General features: G+C 35.4%; 2 protein-coding genes across 3 annotated transcripts in view; one reads left to right on the forward strand and one right to left on the reverse strand.

Annotated features, from left to right (window-relative positions):
- Window positions 1–16,106, forward strand: part of qin (tudor domain-containing protein qin) — a 663,334-nt gene that overhangs the window by 120,298 nt on the left and 526,930 nt on the right. The gene's annotated exons all lie outside the window — the stretch shown is intronic.
- The window catches only part of LOC142221450 (uncharacterized), a 231,159-nt gene that overhangs the window by 108,523 nt on the left and 106,530 nt on the right, over window positions 1–16,106 (reverse strand). The window lies entirely within an intron of this gene.

The following is a 16,106-nucleotide window of genomic DNA, read 5'->3' on the forward strand; positions in this document are numbered from 1 at the left end:
AAACAAAATTTTGAGCATTCAGGTCGAAAACCTATGTTGTTAGCACCTATATTGCCTGTTTATTTTCATAATTCATTATGATTGTAAATATATAAATAAGTAAATAAAATTTTGAGCACAATATTGTTTGGGAGATTTTTTTTAAGCATATAATATTTTTGGGTGCAAAATGCTTCCAAACATATTATATGTTCACATAATAACATATTGTTTTTTGGAAGACAACATTATTGAATTTGGATGCAAAAATACAAAATGTTTGGTACTTAGACTACCCAAACATATATTGTTTAGACCAATATGCTTTCAAACATAGTATATATTGGTAGAGATCAAACATATAAATGTTTGGGCAATACCCAAAAATGTATATGCTTGAAGCAAAATATGTTTGGGAGTATATGTTACAGAAGCGATTTTTTGTGAGCGTGTAGTTTGCAGCGCCCACGAGCCAATGCAAACATAACATTATTTAACAGAAACATACATTTGTTGGCCACGTGGACCAGTGGTTGCCTTGCATGCAAAGGGTCGTGGGTTCAATCCCTGCTCCGACCGAACACCATTTTTTTTAATTTACACATTTATATTTATACTATATTAAATTTTTATAATGAAACTTCGAAATGTGGGTTATTAAAGATTTACAGTCAGAAAAGAACAGTGTTTGATATAAACGAAATGGACTGAGCTTTTGGATAAAATATTATTTTTTTTATTGGAAAAATAACAATTTTGTAAAAAAAACTGTTTTGGTATGCTTGATATAAACGAAATGGACTGAGCTTTTGGATAAAATATTATTTTTTTATTGGAAAAATAACAATTTTGTAACAAAAAACTGTTTTTGGTATAAAAGTTTGAAATTTTGGAAGGTATTCAAAAACTCTAACAAAAGAAGAACTTGAAGTCGAGTATAAATATACATAAATAATTTTATAATTATAGCTGATGGCCTTAGCAGCCAATGCTACTTTTCTCTTTTCTTTTTTATCATACATTTACTGTATGATTAAAATAAACAATAAATAAATAATATTAAATAATAATTTTATAATATACACGTACATTTAGTTAGGCGTGAACAGTTTTTTTTTTATTAGCATTTAACACCATTTTAAATGCATCTAAAACTTATCGTGTTTTGTACTTAATTTCATTTTTACCTTTAAGGCCGGTATTAAGTTGGAATTATCGCTCTAAAATGATCCTGTTTTGCCTTTTGCTTTTCTTTAATAATTCATTTTAAAGAAAATAAACTTTATCAAATGTTTTAGCTGCAAAACTCGAACTTAATGTCCGCTTTTATATTTGAAGGTGTCGGCCAACTCCCCTTGGACTACTTATTAATAAAGAGGAACTAAACTTTGGTTTTATACATTTTACTGTTTAATTTTTCACTGTTTCCTCCTTTTTTCATTTTACTGTCCCAACTCTAAAAAGAGTATAGTACCCTTTCGTTATTGTTATGGAGATCCCTTTTTTGTATATTTTACACGGTTTTTTAATTTCCTTTGCCTGAATGTTTTGATTTACTCCTCGTACGTTCCGATTTCTTTTAACGAACCAAGAAAAAACTTGTGCCCATAATGCCAAAATGATAAACAAAACACATGTCCACACATACATAAAATGCTGCTCTCAAGGCGAAAACACATGCTGTTTTTTTCAAATGGGTATTCACTTGATTCCGAATGTATATTCTCTTTACTACGAATACTCATGCTAATATTCAAATTAAATAATATTTAGACTTAAGCATATCAAATTTTTGTCCTTATCATAAAACAGTTTTTCGAAACAACATACGAGCGGTTTCACAGAAATTGCTCTCTTTTGATTCTCTCGCTGTGTTATGTCGATATCTTTCGTCAACCCTCCCGGTTTCCACCTCTATTTCTTTCTCTATACTCTCTCTCTCTCTGTCGCTCTCTGAATAAAATATCACAACATATATATGTTTACTCGAAATATTTTTTTACATATTTTTATGTAACAGTCATGCCCCAAACATAATATATTCTAACATATTAACATATGTGTCCCAAACATTTTGTGTTAGTTTAGGAACATTACATGTTTGCACTTAAATATATTGAGTTTAAAAATTATGCCCGAACACACATTTTGTTTATATCGGAACATATGAAAAGAATATTTTTCTAACAGTGTACATATCGTTCTTATCTCAAAGAAAGTTGACCTTAACATAGCGTGTTTCAAATGTTGTTCATTTCATCGTCACTAAATTGTTTTGATTGTGGAGATTTATGTGTAGGCATGGTAGCACAAATATTTTTGGGTCATTTTCATGTAGCTCCGTTAGGCTTAGGTTAGGTTAGGTTAGGTTATGTGGCAGCCCGATGTATCAGGCTCACTTAGACTATTCAGTCCATTGTGATACCACATTGGTGAACTTCTCTCTTATCACTGAGTGCTGCCCGATTCCATGTTAAGCTCAATGATAAGGGACCTCCTTTTTATAGCCGAGTCCGAACGGCGTTCCACATTGCAGTGAAACCACTTAGAGAAGCTTTGAAACCCTCAGAAATGTCACCAGCATTACTGAGGTGGGATAATCCACCGCTGAAAAACTTTTTGGTGTTCGGTCGTAGCAGGAATCGATCCCACGACATTGTGTATGCAAGGCGGGCATGCTAACCATTGCACCACGGTAGGCTTTAACAGGAAATAAAGTGTCAATATCTTCTCTCCGGTTACTGAAAAATTTCAGCAGTTAAGTTCTTAACTGACATAAGGAATATATACACTGTTAGAAAAATATGTTTTTCATATGTTCCGATGTAAACAAAATGTGTTTCGGGCACAATTTTTAAACACAATATATTTAAGTGCAAACATGTAATGTTCCTAAACGAACACTTAATGTTTGGGACACATATGTTAATATGTTTGAACATATTATGTTTGGGGCATGAATGTTTCATAAAAATAATATGTGTGAATGTAAACATATATACATTTACAAATTTCGAGTAAACATATATATGTTGTAACATTTTATTTAGAGAGCAACAGAGAGAGGGTATAGAGAAAGAAATAGAAATGGAAACCGGGAGGGTTGAACGACAGAAATCAACATAACACATCGAGATAATCAAAAGAGAGCAATTTCTGTGAAACCGCTTGTATGCGGAAAACAGTTTTATGATAAGGCCAAAAATTTGATATGTCTAAGTCTAAATATTATTTAATTTGAATATTAGAATGACTATTCGCAGTAAAGAGAAAGTTGTAAATGCATTTAAAATAGTGTTAAATGCTAGTAAAAAATTGTTCACTCCTAAATAAATTTATGTGTATTTTATAAAATTATTTATTTATTTATTTATGTTTATGCTCCACTCCACGTTCTTCTTTCGTTAGAGTTTTTGAATTCCTTCCAAAATTTCAAACTTTTATATAAAACAGTTTTTTGTTATAAAATTGTTATTTATGCAATAAAAAATAATATTTTATCCAAAAGCTCAGTCCATTTCGTTTATATCAAGCACTGTTTCTGACTGTAAATCTTTAATAACCCACATTTCGAAGTTTCATTATAAAAATTTAATATAGTATAAATATAAATGTGTAAATTTAAAAAAAAAAATGGTTCGGTCGGAGCAGGGATTGAACCCACGACCCTGTGCATGCAAGTCAGACATGCTAACCACTGCTCCACGTGGCCAACAAATGTATGTTTCTTTTAAATAATGTTATGTTTGCATGGTCTCGTGGGCGCTGCAAACTATGCTATATAAATGTAACTTATAACGATAATTGTCTACTGGTGACCGTTACACCCACGTAGCCCAGTGGTAGTGTGTTGGCTTACAAATTGCATGGTTCCCGGTTCGATTCTCCGTCAAGGCGAAAGGTAAAATTTTGAAAAATTATAAAATTGAATAATTTCTTCAACATTATTTGTATTACAGAAAGAGGTGCCAAGAACTAAAAAATTTCGTGGAAGTGAAAATTATGTGAGGGAATGACCACAATCTTCTTGGGGAGAAAAGTCCTCCAAGCATATAATATTTTTGGGCTCATAATGCTTCCAAACATATAATATGTTTACATAAAACAAACATATTAATGTTTCGGTAGTATCCAATAATATATGTGCTTCCTGCAAAATATGTTTGGAACATATGTTAGAGAAGCGATTTTTTTTGAGGGTGTAGGCAAGGTGACTGATATGTCCATAGAGTGGATTAAAGTTCGTTAGCTAACTAACGTTAGCACTAACGGAGCATCATGAAAATGAGCGTTAGTCTTTGATTAAATTTTGAAATAAATCGATGAATTTCGAAGAGGTATTTAGCAGATTGATGTTTGCAAAGAAAAATCTGGCACCCCTGATTGAGACAATAAAAAAATAGTCAACCAATTATTCCCACATTATATATGGAAAAGCCCGAATGCCGACAGACTGCAAATAGTTATTAACATCTCGAGTATGTCTGCCAAGAGAAAAATGTCAATAAATCCATAGCACCGCGCTGTTGTTTGAAACCATAATTAACTTTTGCCATTACCTTACAAACAGTTGAATATACCAGTTTGTATACACTAAAGGAAACACTTCATCAAGTCGAAAGATTTGATTGGCATTCTATGTTTTGAAGTATCTACACAGACAAAAAATCCGTAGTTAAACTAACACAAAATCTAACTTATTTTTATTGCAAACTAATTATTTGGTATTATGCCCAATGAAACATTCCTTTTTTAACTAAACATGGGCATAAAGTTAAACGACCCTACAGATGATTTCAATATGAGCTAAAGCAAAAGAAATTTTTCATACGATTCCCAATTTGCAGAGAAAGTGACGTCCCTTCACAAAAAAATAGAGCAAAATCTAACCTTCTCCGATTTACTTGAAATTGGGAGAAGATGATTAAACTTCTACAGGGCACATGATTTTTCGATGTCTGGTAGGGGAAGGGGAATAGTGAAGTTGGGTAGTTTGTGAAATGAATGTGGGGTACGTGAATTTACGTACATGAATTTATCTGGTCGGGGTGGAGCGATTTTTTGAAAATAGAAAGTAGAGGATTGTCAATAAATCGGATGGGATCTCGGTACATAATTTTATGATTTTTCCACAGGCTTCTGCAAGACTTTTTTAAGTAAAAAACATAAATTTACAAGAATTTTACAGGCAACGTAGAGGGCGCTTCATTTTCTGGTATATGTTTGGGAGATGCATGTTCTCCGTGGCCAACACTTTAACAAATGTCCGATTTATGGACGGTATTTTGAGGAGAAGTATACCTCCCTTTGACAAAAATCGCTTGAAATTCACAGGAAATGTAGAAGATTGTCCAACAATACAGAACAATTGAAAATAAAAACTTGGTTGAAAGGGAACACCCCCTACCCGACGTCTGTTAAGTCGGTCCGTTTTACATCTGCATAACCGTCCTATTTCTGTATATAAACGAAAAAGCAAGTAGTCAGATTTTTTGCAATGTACGGGACACATGTGTGGAAACCATGTATTGATTAATCAGTACTTCAGTGTTTGTGCCAGACTTCCCCTGACCAGGGCTGTGGAGTCGAGCTAATTTTGCTCGACTCTGACGCCAGAATTTTTCATCAGCCTCGACTCCGATTCTGAGTGATATAACTAACATATATCGCATTTTAATAACTTTCAAAAAATGGACCAATATAAATTATCTTATTTTTAGCTCTAAATTTCACATTTGACGCTTGTTGCATACCGACAAACGTTTTTTTTAGAAGTCTAAAATAAATTTAGACCAATTGGCTACTATTGGCAATAAATGAAATTATGACATAAACTTACACAGAGGTCCCGTCATAATATGAACAGATACCAACAATCTTATGCAAATATATTTATAAAAACACATATTATACCCTAGACCACTTTGTAGATCTACGTGTTCGATACCGTATCAAATCCTTCAGATTTGTTGGTTGCTTATACTTTATGTCCCCGTATACATACTTTTAAATCTGAATCGATTTGGACAAAATCTCAAGAGTAAAAATTTAAATAGGCTAATCCCTGGTGTGTGCGTCACACTGCTAGTAAGAAATATTGGAAATATTTAAATCGAAAGCCTTTTTATATTATTAATGGGACTTTGTCTAAATCTGACCCAATTGGGCAAACATTGCTGAAATGTAAATTATTCTCTCTGTGCAAATTTTCAAGTAAATCGGAGATAAATGTTGACCTGGGTCTATATCAGTAGTAAGAATGTTAATTCTGCTACATTTAACTTTGAAGTTGTGAATCAGTCATGTAAAACTAATTGGGTTTTCAATAAATACATATTTTGCATCCCTTTTATCGGGGAACAAAAGAAAATTAAATTTAAAAACGTTCATAATTTCTTTTATTTGAAATGAGATTTTCTACACCCTCAAAAAAAATCGCTTCTTTAACATATGTTCCAAACATATTTTGCAGGAAGCACATATATTATTGCATACTGCCGAAACATTAATATGTTTGTTTTATGTGAACATATTATATGTTTGGAAGCATTTTGAGCCAAAAATATTATATGCTTGGAAGAATTTTTCCCAAACACGATTGTGCTCATTCCCTAACATACTCGTAATTTTCACTTCCACGAAATTTTTTAGTTATTGGCACCTTTCTCTGTAATACAAATAATGTTGAAGAAATTATTCACTTTTATTAATTTTTTAAATTTTACCTTTCGCCTGCACGGAGAATCGAACCGAGGACCATACAGTTTGTAAGCCAACACACTATCCACTGGGCTACGTAGCTGTTATAGTCACCAGTAGATAATTATCGTTTTAAGTTACATTTATATAGCATAGTTTGCAGCGCCCACGAGCCCATGCAAACATAACATTATTTAACAGAAACATACATTTGTTTGCCACGTGGAGCAGTGGTTAGCATGTCTGCCTTGCATGCAAAGGGTCGTGGGTTCAATCCCTGCTCCGACCGAACATTTTTTTTTTGTTTTTTTTTTATTTTTTTTTTTTAATTTACACATTTATATTTATACTATATTAATTTTTTTAAATGAAACATCGAAATGTGCGTTATTAAAGATTTATAGTCAGTAACAGTGCTTGATATAAACGAAATTGACTGATTTTAGGATAAAATATTATTTTTTTATTGCAAAAATAAAAATTTTGTAACAAAAAACTGTTTTTGTACAAAACTTTAAAATTTGGAAGGAATTCAAAAACTAACAAAAGAAGAACGTGGAGTCGAGTATAAACATACATACATAATTTTATAATATAAACATAAATTTATTTAGGAGTGAACAGTTTTTTACTAGCATTTAACACCATCGCTCTAAAATTCCTTTTATTTTTCTTTAATAATTCATTTTAAAGAAAATAAACTTTTTAAATTGTTTTAGCTGTAAAAGTCGAACTTAATGCCCGCTTTTATATTTGATGGTGTCCGTCAACTCCTCGTAGACTACTTTTTAATAAAGAGAAACTAAACTTTGTTTTTTTTACATTTTACTGTGTAATTTTTCACTATTTCCTCCTTATTTCATTTTACCGTCCCAACTCTAAAAAGAGTATAGTGCCCTTTCGTTATTTTTATGAAGACCCCTGATTTCACATGTCCACACATACATAAAATGCTGCTCTCAAGGCGAAAACATAAGCTGTTTGTTTTTCAAATGTCTATTCTCTTGGTTCAGAATGTATATTCTCTTTATTCAAATTAAATAATATTTAGACTTAAACATATCAAATTTTTGGCCTTATCATAAAACAGTTTTCCGAAACAACATACAAGCGGTTTCACAGAAATTGTTCTCTTTTGACTCTTTTGCTGTGTTATATTGATATCTTTCGTCAACTCTCCCGGTTTCCATCTCTATTTCTCTCTATACTCTCTCTCTGTCGCTTTGAATAAAATATCACAACATATGTATGTTTAGTTGAAATTTGTAAATTTATATATGTTTGTATTCACACATATGATTTTTATGAAACATTCATGCCCCAAACATAATATATTCTAACATATTAACATAGATGTCCCAAACATTTAGTGTTAGTTTAGGAAAATTACATGTTCGCACTTAAATATATTGTGGTTTAAAATCGTGCCCGAAACACATTTTGTTTATATCGGAACATATGAAAAACATATTTTTCTAACAGTGTACAAGAGGTTTACGACTTTTGCGACATACGTATTATACCGTCGGAAATGTATGTCAAGAAAGTCACAATTTCCGACAGACCAACCCTGGCGTTGGTCCTTTTCTTTAAAATCGATTGTAAGTACAACCTCAAAAAAAAAAAAAAAAAAAAAAAAAAAAAAAAAACGCTTCTCCAACATATGTTCCAATCATTTTTTTGCAGGAAGCATATATATTATTGGATACTGCCGAGACATTAATATGTTTGTTTTATGTAAACATATTATATGTGTGGAAGCATTTTGAGCCCAAAAATATTATATGCTTGGAAGAATTTTCCCCAAAGACGATTGTGCTCATTCCCTCACATAATTTTCACTTCTACGAAATTGTTTAGTTCTTGGCACCTTTTTCTGTAATACAAATAATGTTGAAGAAATTATTCAATTGTATAAATTTTTTAAATTTTACCTTTCGCCTGGACGGAGAATCGAACCGAGGACCATACAGTTTGTAAGCCAACACACTATCCACTGGGCTACGTAGCTGTTATGGTCATCAATAGACAATTATCGTTATATTTATATATGTTAGCATAGTCTGCAGCTACCACGAGCCGATGCAAACAAAACATTATTTAACAGAAACATACATTTGTTTGCACGTGGAGCAATGGTTAGCATGTCCGCCTTGCATGCAAAGGGTCGTGGGTTCACTCTCTGCTCCGACCGAACACCAATTTGTTTTTTTTTTTAATTTTCACTATATTGAATTTTCATAATGAAACTTCGAATTACAGTCAGAAACAGTGCTTGATATAAACGAAATGGACTGAGCTTTTGAATAAAATATTAGTTTTTTTATTGCAAAAATAACAATTTTGTAACAAAAAACTGTTTTTGGTATAAAAGGTTGAAATTTTGGAAGGAATTCAAAAAACTCTAACAAAAGAAGAACGTGGAGTCGAGTACAAACATACATAAATAATTTTATAATATACACATAAATTTATTTAGGCGTGAACAGTTTTTACAAGCATTTAACACCATTTTAAATGCATTTGAAACTTATCGTGTTTTGTACCTAATTTCATTTTTACCTTTAAGGCCGGTTTTAAGTTGGCATTATCGCTCTAAAATGATCATGTTTTGCCTTTTACTTTTATTTAAAAATTCATTGTAAAGGAAATAAACTTTTTCAATTGTTTTAGATGCAAACCTCGATCTTAATGTCCGCTTTTATATTTGAAGGTATCGGCCAACTCCCCTTGGACTACTTATTAATAAAGAGGAACTAAAGTTTGGTTTTATACATTTTACTGTTTAATTTTTCACTGTTTCCTCCTTTTTTCACTTTACTGTCCCAACTCTAAAAAGAGTATAGTGCCCTTTCGTTATTTTTTAGAGATCCCTTTTTTGTATATTTTACACCGTTTTTTTTTTTTAAATTCCTTTGCCTGAATGTTTTGACTTACTCCTCGTACGTTCCGATTTCTTTTAACGAACCAAGAAAAAAATTGTGCCCATAATGCCAAAATGATAAACAAAGCACATGTCCACACATACATAAAATGATGTTCTCACGGCGAAGGTTAGGTTAGGTTAAAGTGGCAGCCTGATTAAGTTGCAGGCTCACTTAGACTATTCAGTCCATTGTGATACCACATTTAACTAAAAGTACCTATTACATATGGGCACTTCTAGTTTTAACCACTGAACCTTCACTATTATTTTCTTTTGTTGAACCAACCAGATTGTTCCAAAAACATTAACAGACTGCTTAAGTTAACGTTTTCCAGGTCCGCCAGTAATCTACAGTTATATGCACCTAAAATTCGCTTATGCCTTACACAAAATGCACACACACAAGAGGTGTTTAATTGATTCATTTTCCTCCGCATCATGACAGCTCATTATATTTCGCACAAATAGTTTTTGCAAATTCGCCTATCAGGCAGCGACCCGTTATAGCAGATATCAGAAGTGATATCTGACGTCTATCTAGCGTGCGGTTCAAGTTTAAATGAGGCCATATTTGCTTGGTGTCGTTACAACCCTTGCAATTCTCCCATCGAACATTTGCCATCATGACAGCCTTCCCACGCAGTAAGAGCGTGCAGGTAGCCAAAGACATACCAACAGATTCTAGTTCCCCTGGAATATGTAAGATAGTTCCTAGCCTTGCTAACTCATCTGCTTCGAAGTTCCCCGGTATGTTCCTATGGCCAGGCACCCAAATTAGGTGAATATTGTACTGCTCAGCCACCTCGTTGAGAGATTTGCGACAGTCAATGGCCCTTTTCGAGTTAAGGTCCAAAGATTTTATTGCAGGTTGACTGAGTATATATTAATGCCAACATTTTTTGGAACATTACTTCTCAGCTAATTCGCCACCTCTCTTATTGCTAATATTTCAGCCTGAAAAACACTACAGTGATTAGGTAATCTTTTCGCTATTCGAATTTCCAGATCTTTAGAATATACTCCGAACCCCACTTGTCCATCCAATTTGGAGCCATTATTCCCCGGGGTCTGTGTACACCGCGCCTCACTTTTGGGAATTAGAGTTTCAAACTTTTTGTCGAAAAGTGGTTTCGCCAGAGTGTAATCCACTACGTTTGGCACATCTGGCATTATTTTGAGGACCGAACTGTGACCGTACATTTTTTCCGACCACAGCGATAGCTCGCGCAACCGCACAGCCGTTGTTGCAGCTGACTGTTTGGCCAAAATGTCTAAAGGCAATAGATGCAGCATGACATTAAGGGAATCTGTTCCTGTTTTACTGAATGCGCCTGAGATACACAAGCACGCCATACGCTGAACTTTATCTAAACCTGTCGATTGTTGTGCCGGCCACCAGACTACAACACTATATAGCACTATAGGTCTAACCACTGCCGTATATAGCCAATACACAATTTTCGGTTGGGGACTAAACTTTTTTTCCTATTGCCTTTTTGCACGAGTATAAAGCTATCGGGGCTTTTCGCGCTCTTTCTTTAATATTAAGCTTAAAGTTCAGCTTCCTGTCCAGAATAACGCCAAGGTATTTTGCACACTCACCAAAGAGAATTTCGATACCCTAAGGATGTGGGCTTAACCGTGGGAGTTTTGCGATCTTTGCAGTACATGACTAATTCTGTCTTTGCAGGATTTACTCCAAGACCATTGTCTTTCGCCCATTTCTCAGCCATACGGATTGCTCTCTGTAGGAATTTTCCACTTCTATCCTTTCTTTTTCTAGGGAAACCAGAAGGTTGTTTATAGCAACATTCCAAGTAAGAGGTGATAGAACTCCTCCTTGGGGAGTGCCTCTGTTCACATACCTTTGTATGTTTACTTGCCCTAGTGTGGCCGAAATACGTCTCCTCATTAGCTGTTCGTCTAGCAGCCTAAGTATACCTAGATCAACATTCAGAGTTGCCAGTCCATGTAATATCGAGCTCGGATGGACGTTATTGAATGCCCCCTCGATGTCTAGAAACGCCAAGATTGTGTATTCATTGACAGATAGTGAGCTTTCAATAAAGCTGACTAGTTCATGCAAAGCGGTCTCAGTACACTTGCCCTCCGAGTATGCATGCTGTCGTTTCGAGAGCAAACTTGAATCGACGATAGTTCTAAGATAAATGTCTATCATCCTCTCCAGAGTCTTAAGTCGGAATGAGGATAAGCTGATTGGTCGGAAATCCTTCGCACTCGAGTGAGAGGCTTTTTCCGCTTTCGGTATGAAAACGACTTTTGTTTCCCTCCACTTCTCTGGAATATATGCTAAGTGTATACATCCTTTATATATCACCGTCAACCAGGGGATAGTTCTTTCAGTCACTGCTTGTAACTCCGCCGGAGTAATTCCATCAGGTCCGGGGGACTGGAATGGCCCAAAGCCGATACAATTTCCTCGATAGGAAATGACCGCTGAGCCACTGGGGCACCGTCAGAACATGGTTCAACCGTCTGATTTCCAGGAAAATGTGTGTCCAATAGTACCTCCAGCGTCTTCCCACTGGACGTTGTCCAATTACCCTCCGATGTTTTAATGAAACCTGGAGCGGAGTTAGTGGAAGCTAGTACCTTCCGTAGTCTGGAAGCTCTGGACGTATTCTCAATACTGCTGCAGTAATCACTGCAAGAGTTATGCTGAGCCTTTCTCAGTTCTCGCTTGTATCCTCTCAGATTCGTCTTGTAAGCGTCCCAATCCTCAGGAGCTCTGGTGGATTTTGCTTTGTTAAAGAGCTGCCTGCAGGATTTCCTCATATTACTTAACTTCGTAGATCACCATGGTGGTCGGTTTTCCCCCTTGGCTTCCCAAGGCATCCCCCTTGGCTTCAGTGAGGCATCTCCCTATCATGTCCCATGTAGACCGAAGATACCCAGTACTGGCATTTGGATATCTCTAGACTGGCTACGACAGTGTCTACATTGCTCAATGAAGGAATCAGAAACAAGTTTAGTTCGTTTTTAGCAATTATACATGCTCGATTTATATCTTTACCAGTATTATGCAAAAGTTTGAAACCCGGAGTGCTTAATTCACAGATCGTGTTCTTATATATGTATGGTTCTTGACTAAGAACTATATCTATGTCTACTTTCATCAGGAGAGCTTTTAAGGCAGCACAAGCAGCCTTACAATGGTGAAGATTTATCTGGAGGAACCGTAGAACCATCCAAATTTTCAACCACCGTCACATCAGCCGCTTCAATTGAATCATCAAGGGCTTCCTCTTCACAGATCTCGGTGACTCTCGCAACAACCCGCGGTTCAGCTTTGGTGAGGTTTGATCCTGTAGAAACTTCCCGCATATGATGTTCGTCAATGTCTGCAGTTTTTATATCTCCTTTTCCTTCGCAAGATTTTTCTTCTTCTGACTCTACCTGAGGCGTGTTCGTTTCGGAATCCTTTGGCTGATCGCTTTTGCATACCTTCATATGGATATCATGAAAGCCATAACTTACACGTCCTTGGGTCTGGGCTAGATGTGGAAGCGACTCAATGTTCAATATAAACACCGCATGTCGTCTTGGTCCATCTACCTCATCCAAACGACCAACCTTCCAATCGGCGGTTGGAAGATCTGGGATACATTCCTTTAGTCTGTTTAGTATTGACTCAGGTTCAGGAGGATTTGCAGGTATCCATGCATGTGCTCTAGGTTTAGCCGGTATGTCTTTTCTTTCGACTAACTCCAAAGCGGCTCCTTCCCAAACTTCACCAATTAGCATCAAAGCAGTTTTAAAGCAATCCATAGACCTCTGGTCCGTAAATGCTATTAACTTATATAGTCCTTGATACCATCCAGCATCTTGCCGTCGAGGACTTGGTCCGGGGAACTTTTTTCCCACTTCTGAGTAGACACCAGGCATCGAGTTCTCAATTTCCCCCCATTTTTGAGCCCATTTTAAGGAATCGCTTTGCTTAGCCGACAACGTGCTTGGGTCTACAGATCCTAATTTCTTTAGGATAAACAAAGCATTTCTGCGTTCTTTGAATCTCTTTCGTGAGGGATTACCTCCTTTTAATGTCGTTACCTTAGAAATGGTTCGACTTTCCAAAGTGTCGCCACCTGTCGATCCGTCTACAGGTCGATTTATTGGACCTGACTCTTGGTCACTGCCCAAATATATAACTTCAGTCGATACCCGTCCACTGGGCCCTGAAGTTAGCAACCCAGTGGATGACTTTGAATTTCGTTCCATGGTGGTTTAATTTTTCCACCACACGTGAAATTCGTAATAGGTATCTATTACTATGAAATAATCCGCTATTAAAAAAACACGTCCGTTCAGTTCGACGGTTGAGAAACGAATTCCTCTTTTATTCATTCGTTTTGTTTTGTTATTGTTGGGTTTTTCCTTTAATCATTGTTGTTGTTTCTGATTTCAGCTTAAAACCATGCATTGACTAAACTACAAGGGTAGCTTAACCCAAAAGTTATAGATTAACAGGTTGGTTGATAAGTCCCCGGTCTAACAAAGAAAAACACATTTTGTTTTTGTCAAAATTCGTTTTTATTATACAACATAGTTCCCTTCAAGAGCGATACAACGATTATAACGACCTTCCAATTTTTTGAGACCATTTTGGTAGTACTCCTTCGGTTTTGCCTCAAAATATGCCTCAGTTTCGGCGATCACCTCTTCATTGCAGCCAAATTTTTTGCCTGCGAGCATCGTTTTGAGGTCTGAGAACAAGAAAAAGTCGCTGGGGGCCAGATCTGGAGAATACGGTGGTTGGGGAAGCAATTCGAAGCCCAATTCATGAATTTTTGCCATCGTTCTCAATGACTTGTGGCACGGTGCGTTGTCTTGGTGGAACAACACTTTTTTCTTCTTCATATGGGGCTGTTTTGCCGCGATTTCGGCCCTCAAACGCTCCAATAACGCCATATCATAGGCACTGTTGATGGTTTTTCCCTTCTCAAGATAATCGATAAAAATTATTCCATGCGCATCCCAAAAACCGAGGCCATTACTTTCCCAGCGGACTTTTGAGTCTTTCCACGCTTCGGAGACGGTTCACCGGTCGCTGTCCACTCAGCCGACTGTCGATTGGACTCAGGAGTGTAGTGATGGAGCCATGTTTCATCCATTGTCACATATCGACGGAAAAACTCGGGTGTATTACGAGTTAACAGCTGCAAACACCGCACAGAGGGGCAAAATCGCAAAAAATGGAGATTAATTGAAAAATTAAATTTTTGTTTTTTGAAAAATACTTAGGATCCGATTAAAGTATATAAAATTCTACATCACTACGGAAAATTTCACTGTCATATGTTGTTTACTTGTCAAGCTGCATTATGTTAAAGTTAAAAAAATTTTGAGCTATTCACGCAAAGTAGTGTTTTTTTTTGAAATTCGGTATATATCGGAGCCTAATATATAGTATTTCGCAAACCAAAAGTAATATTTTTACTATGGAATCTTCAACCTCTGGTATTTTAGCGTTGTTCTACAAAAATTGTGTAAACAAAAAATGTGTATAAATATTTTGAAAAAATATTTTAAAATGTGTCTAAATTTTGGCTATTTTCAAAATATTCTTGGATATTTAAACATTAATGGGGCCACTTGGCGTTAGAATATTAATGTTTTAATAAACTACAATTCCTAGGCTTTCATACTAAGTTTTCTTCGTTTTCTTTGTTATAACTGTTGTTTTTAAATATCGTTAGCAACTGTGTGTTACAATGATACGAGTATTTGTTATTGTGCGTTATGTGTTGTGTATTGAAATGCGAAAACGTCAACACGTCTGACGTTTTCGCATGATGTAAAACTTGTAATTGGGTTCCTGGGTTGTCCGAAACATAGATTTTAAGAACTACAGAGAACATGTTTCTCGCAAATGTAGTCGAGAGGATTGCCATCGATACATATTAAATAGGTTCCTACTTAGTTAAGATCCAATCCTATCTGGTAAATCAAAATTGCCAAAAAAGGAAAAAATTCACCAACTTCCAAAATCAGTGATAGATCTACTAGTTTCGCCTTCAGTTTTGACGAACGTGGCACCAGAAGGCACAAATCATGAAACAGATGACGACGATGATTATATGGAGGACAATGCATTCGAGTTTGATTACTTTGGGCATATATTTTAAAATAGCAGATCAGAAACACATGCCTTATAATATAAAACGATATAAATATAAAAACATATGTATAAACCTTTTTTCCTACTTTGTAGATATGAAGGAACAAGCTATTTTTATAACAAATTAAATATCTGCTTTGGGTCCCGAATTTAGTTACACATATGATACAACAATACCCCTTTCGTCAACGTTATTATAATACAAATAAATTAATTACTACGTGAAAATTGTATTAATTTTTTCCAAAAAACAAAAAATTCGACTGAGCCAGAAAATTTTTAAAAGGGGGCGTGGCACCGCCCTATTTCACCTTGAATGTAACGCATACTGTACGATCAACATATATACCAAATCTCATATTC

Source organism: Haematobia irritans, chromosome 1 (genome assembly GCF_050003625.1).
Source record: "Haematobia irritans isolate KBUSLIRL chromosome 1, ASM5000362v1, whole genome shotgun sequence".
Taxonomy (NCBI): Eukaryota; Metazoa; Arthropoda; class Insecta; order Diptera; family Muscidae; genus Haematobia; species Haematobia irritans.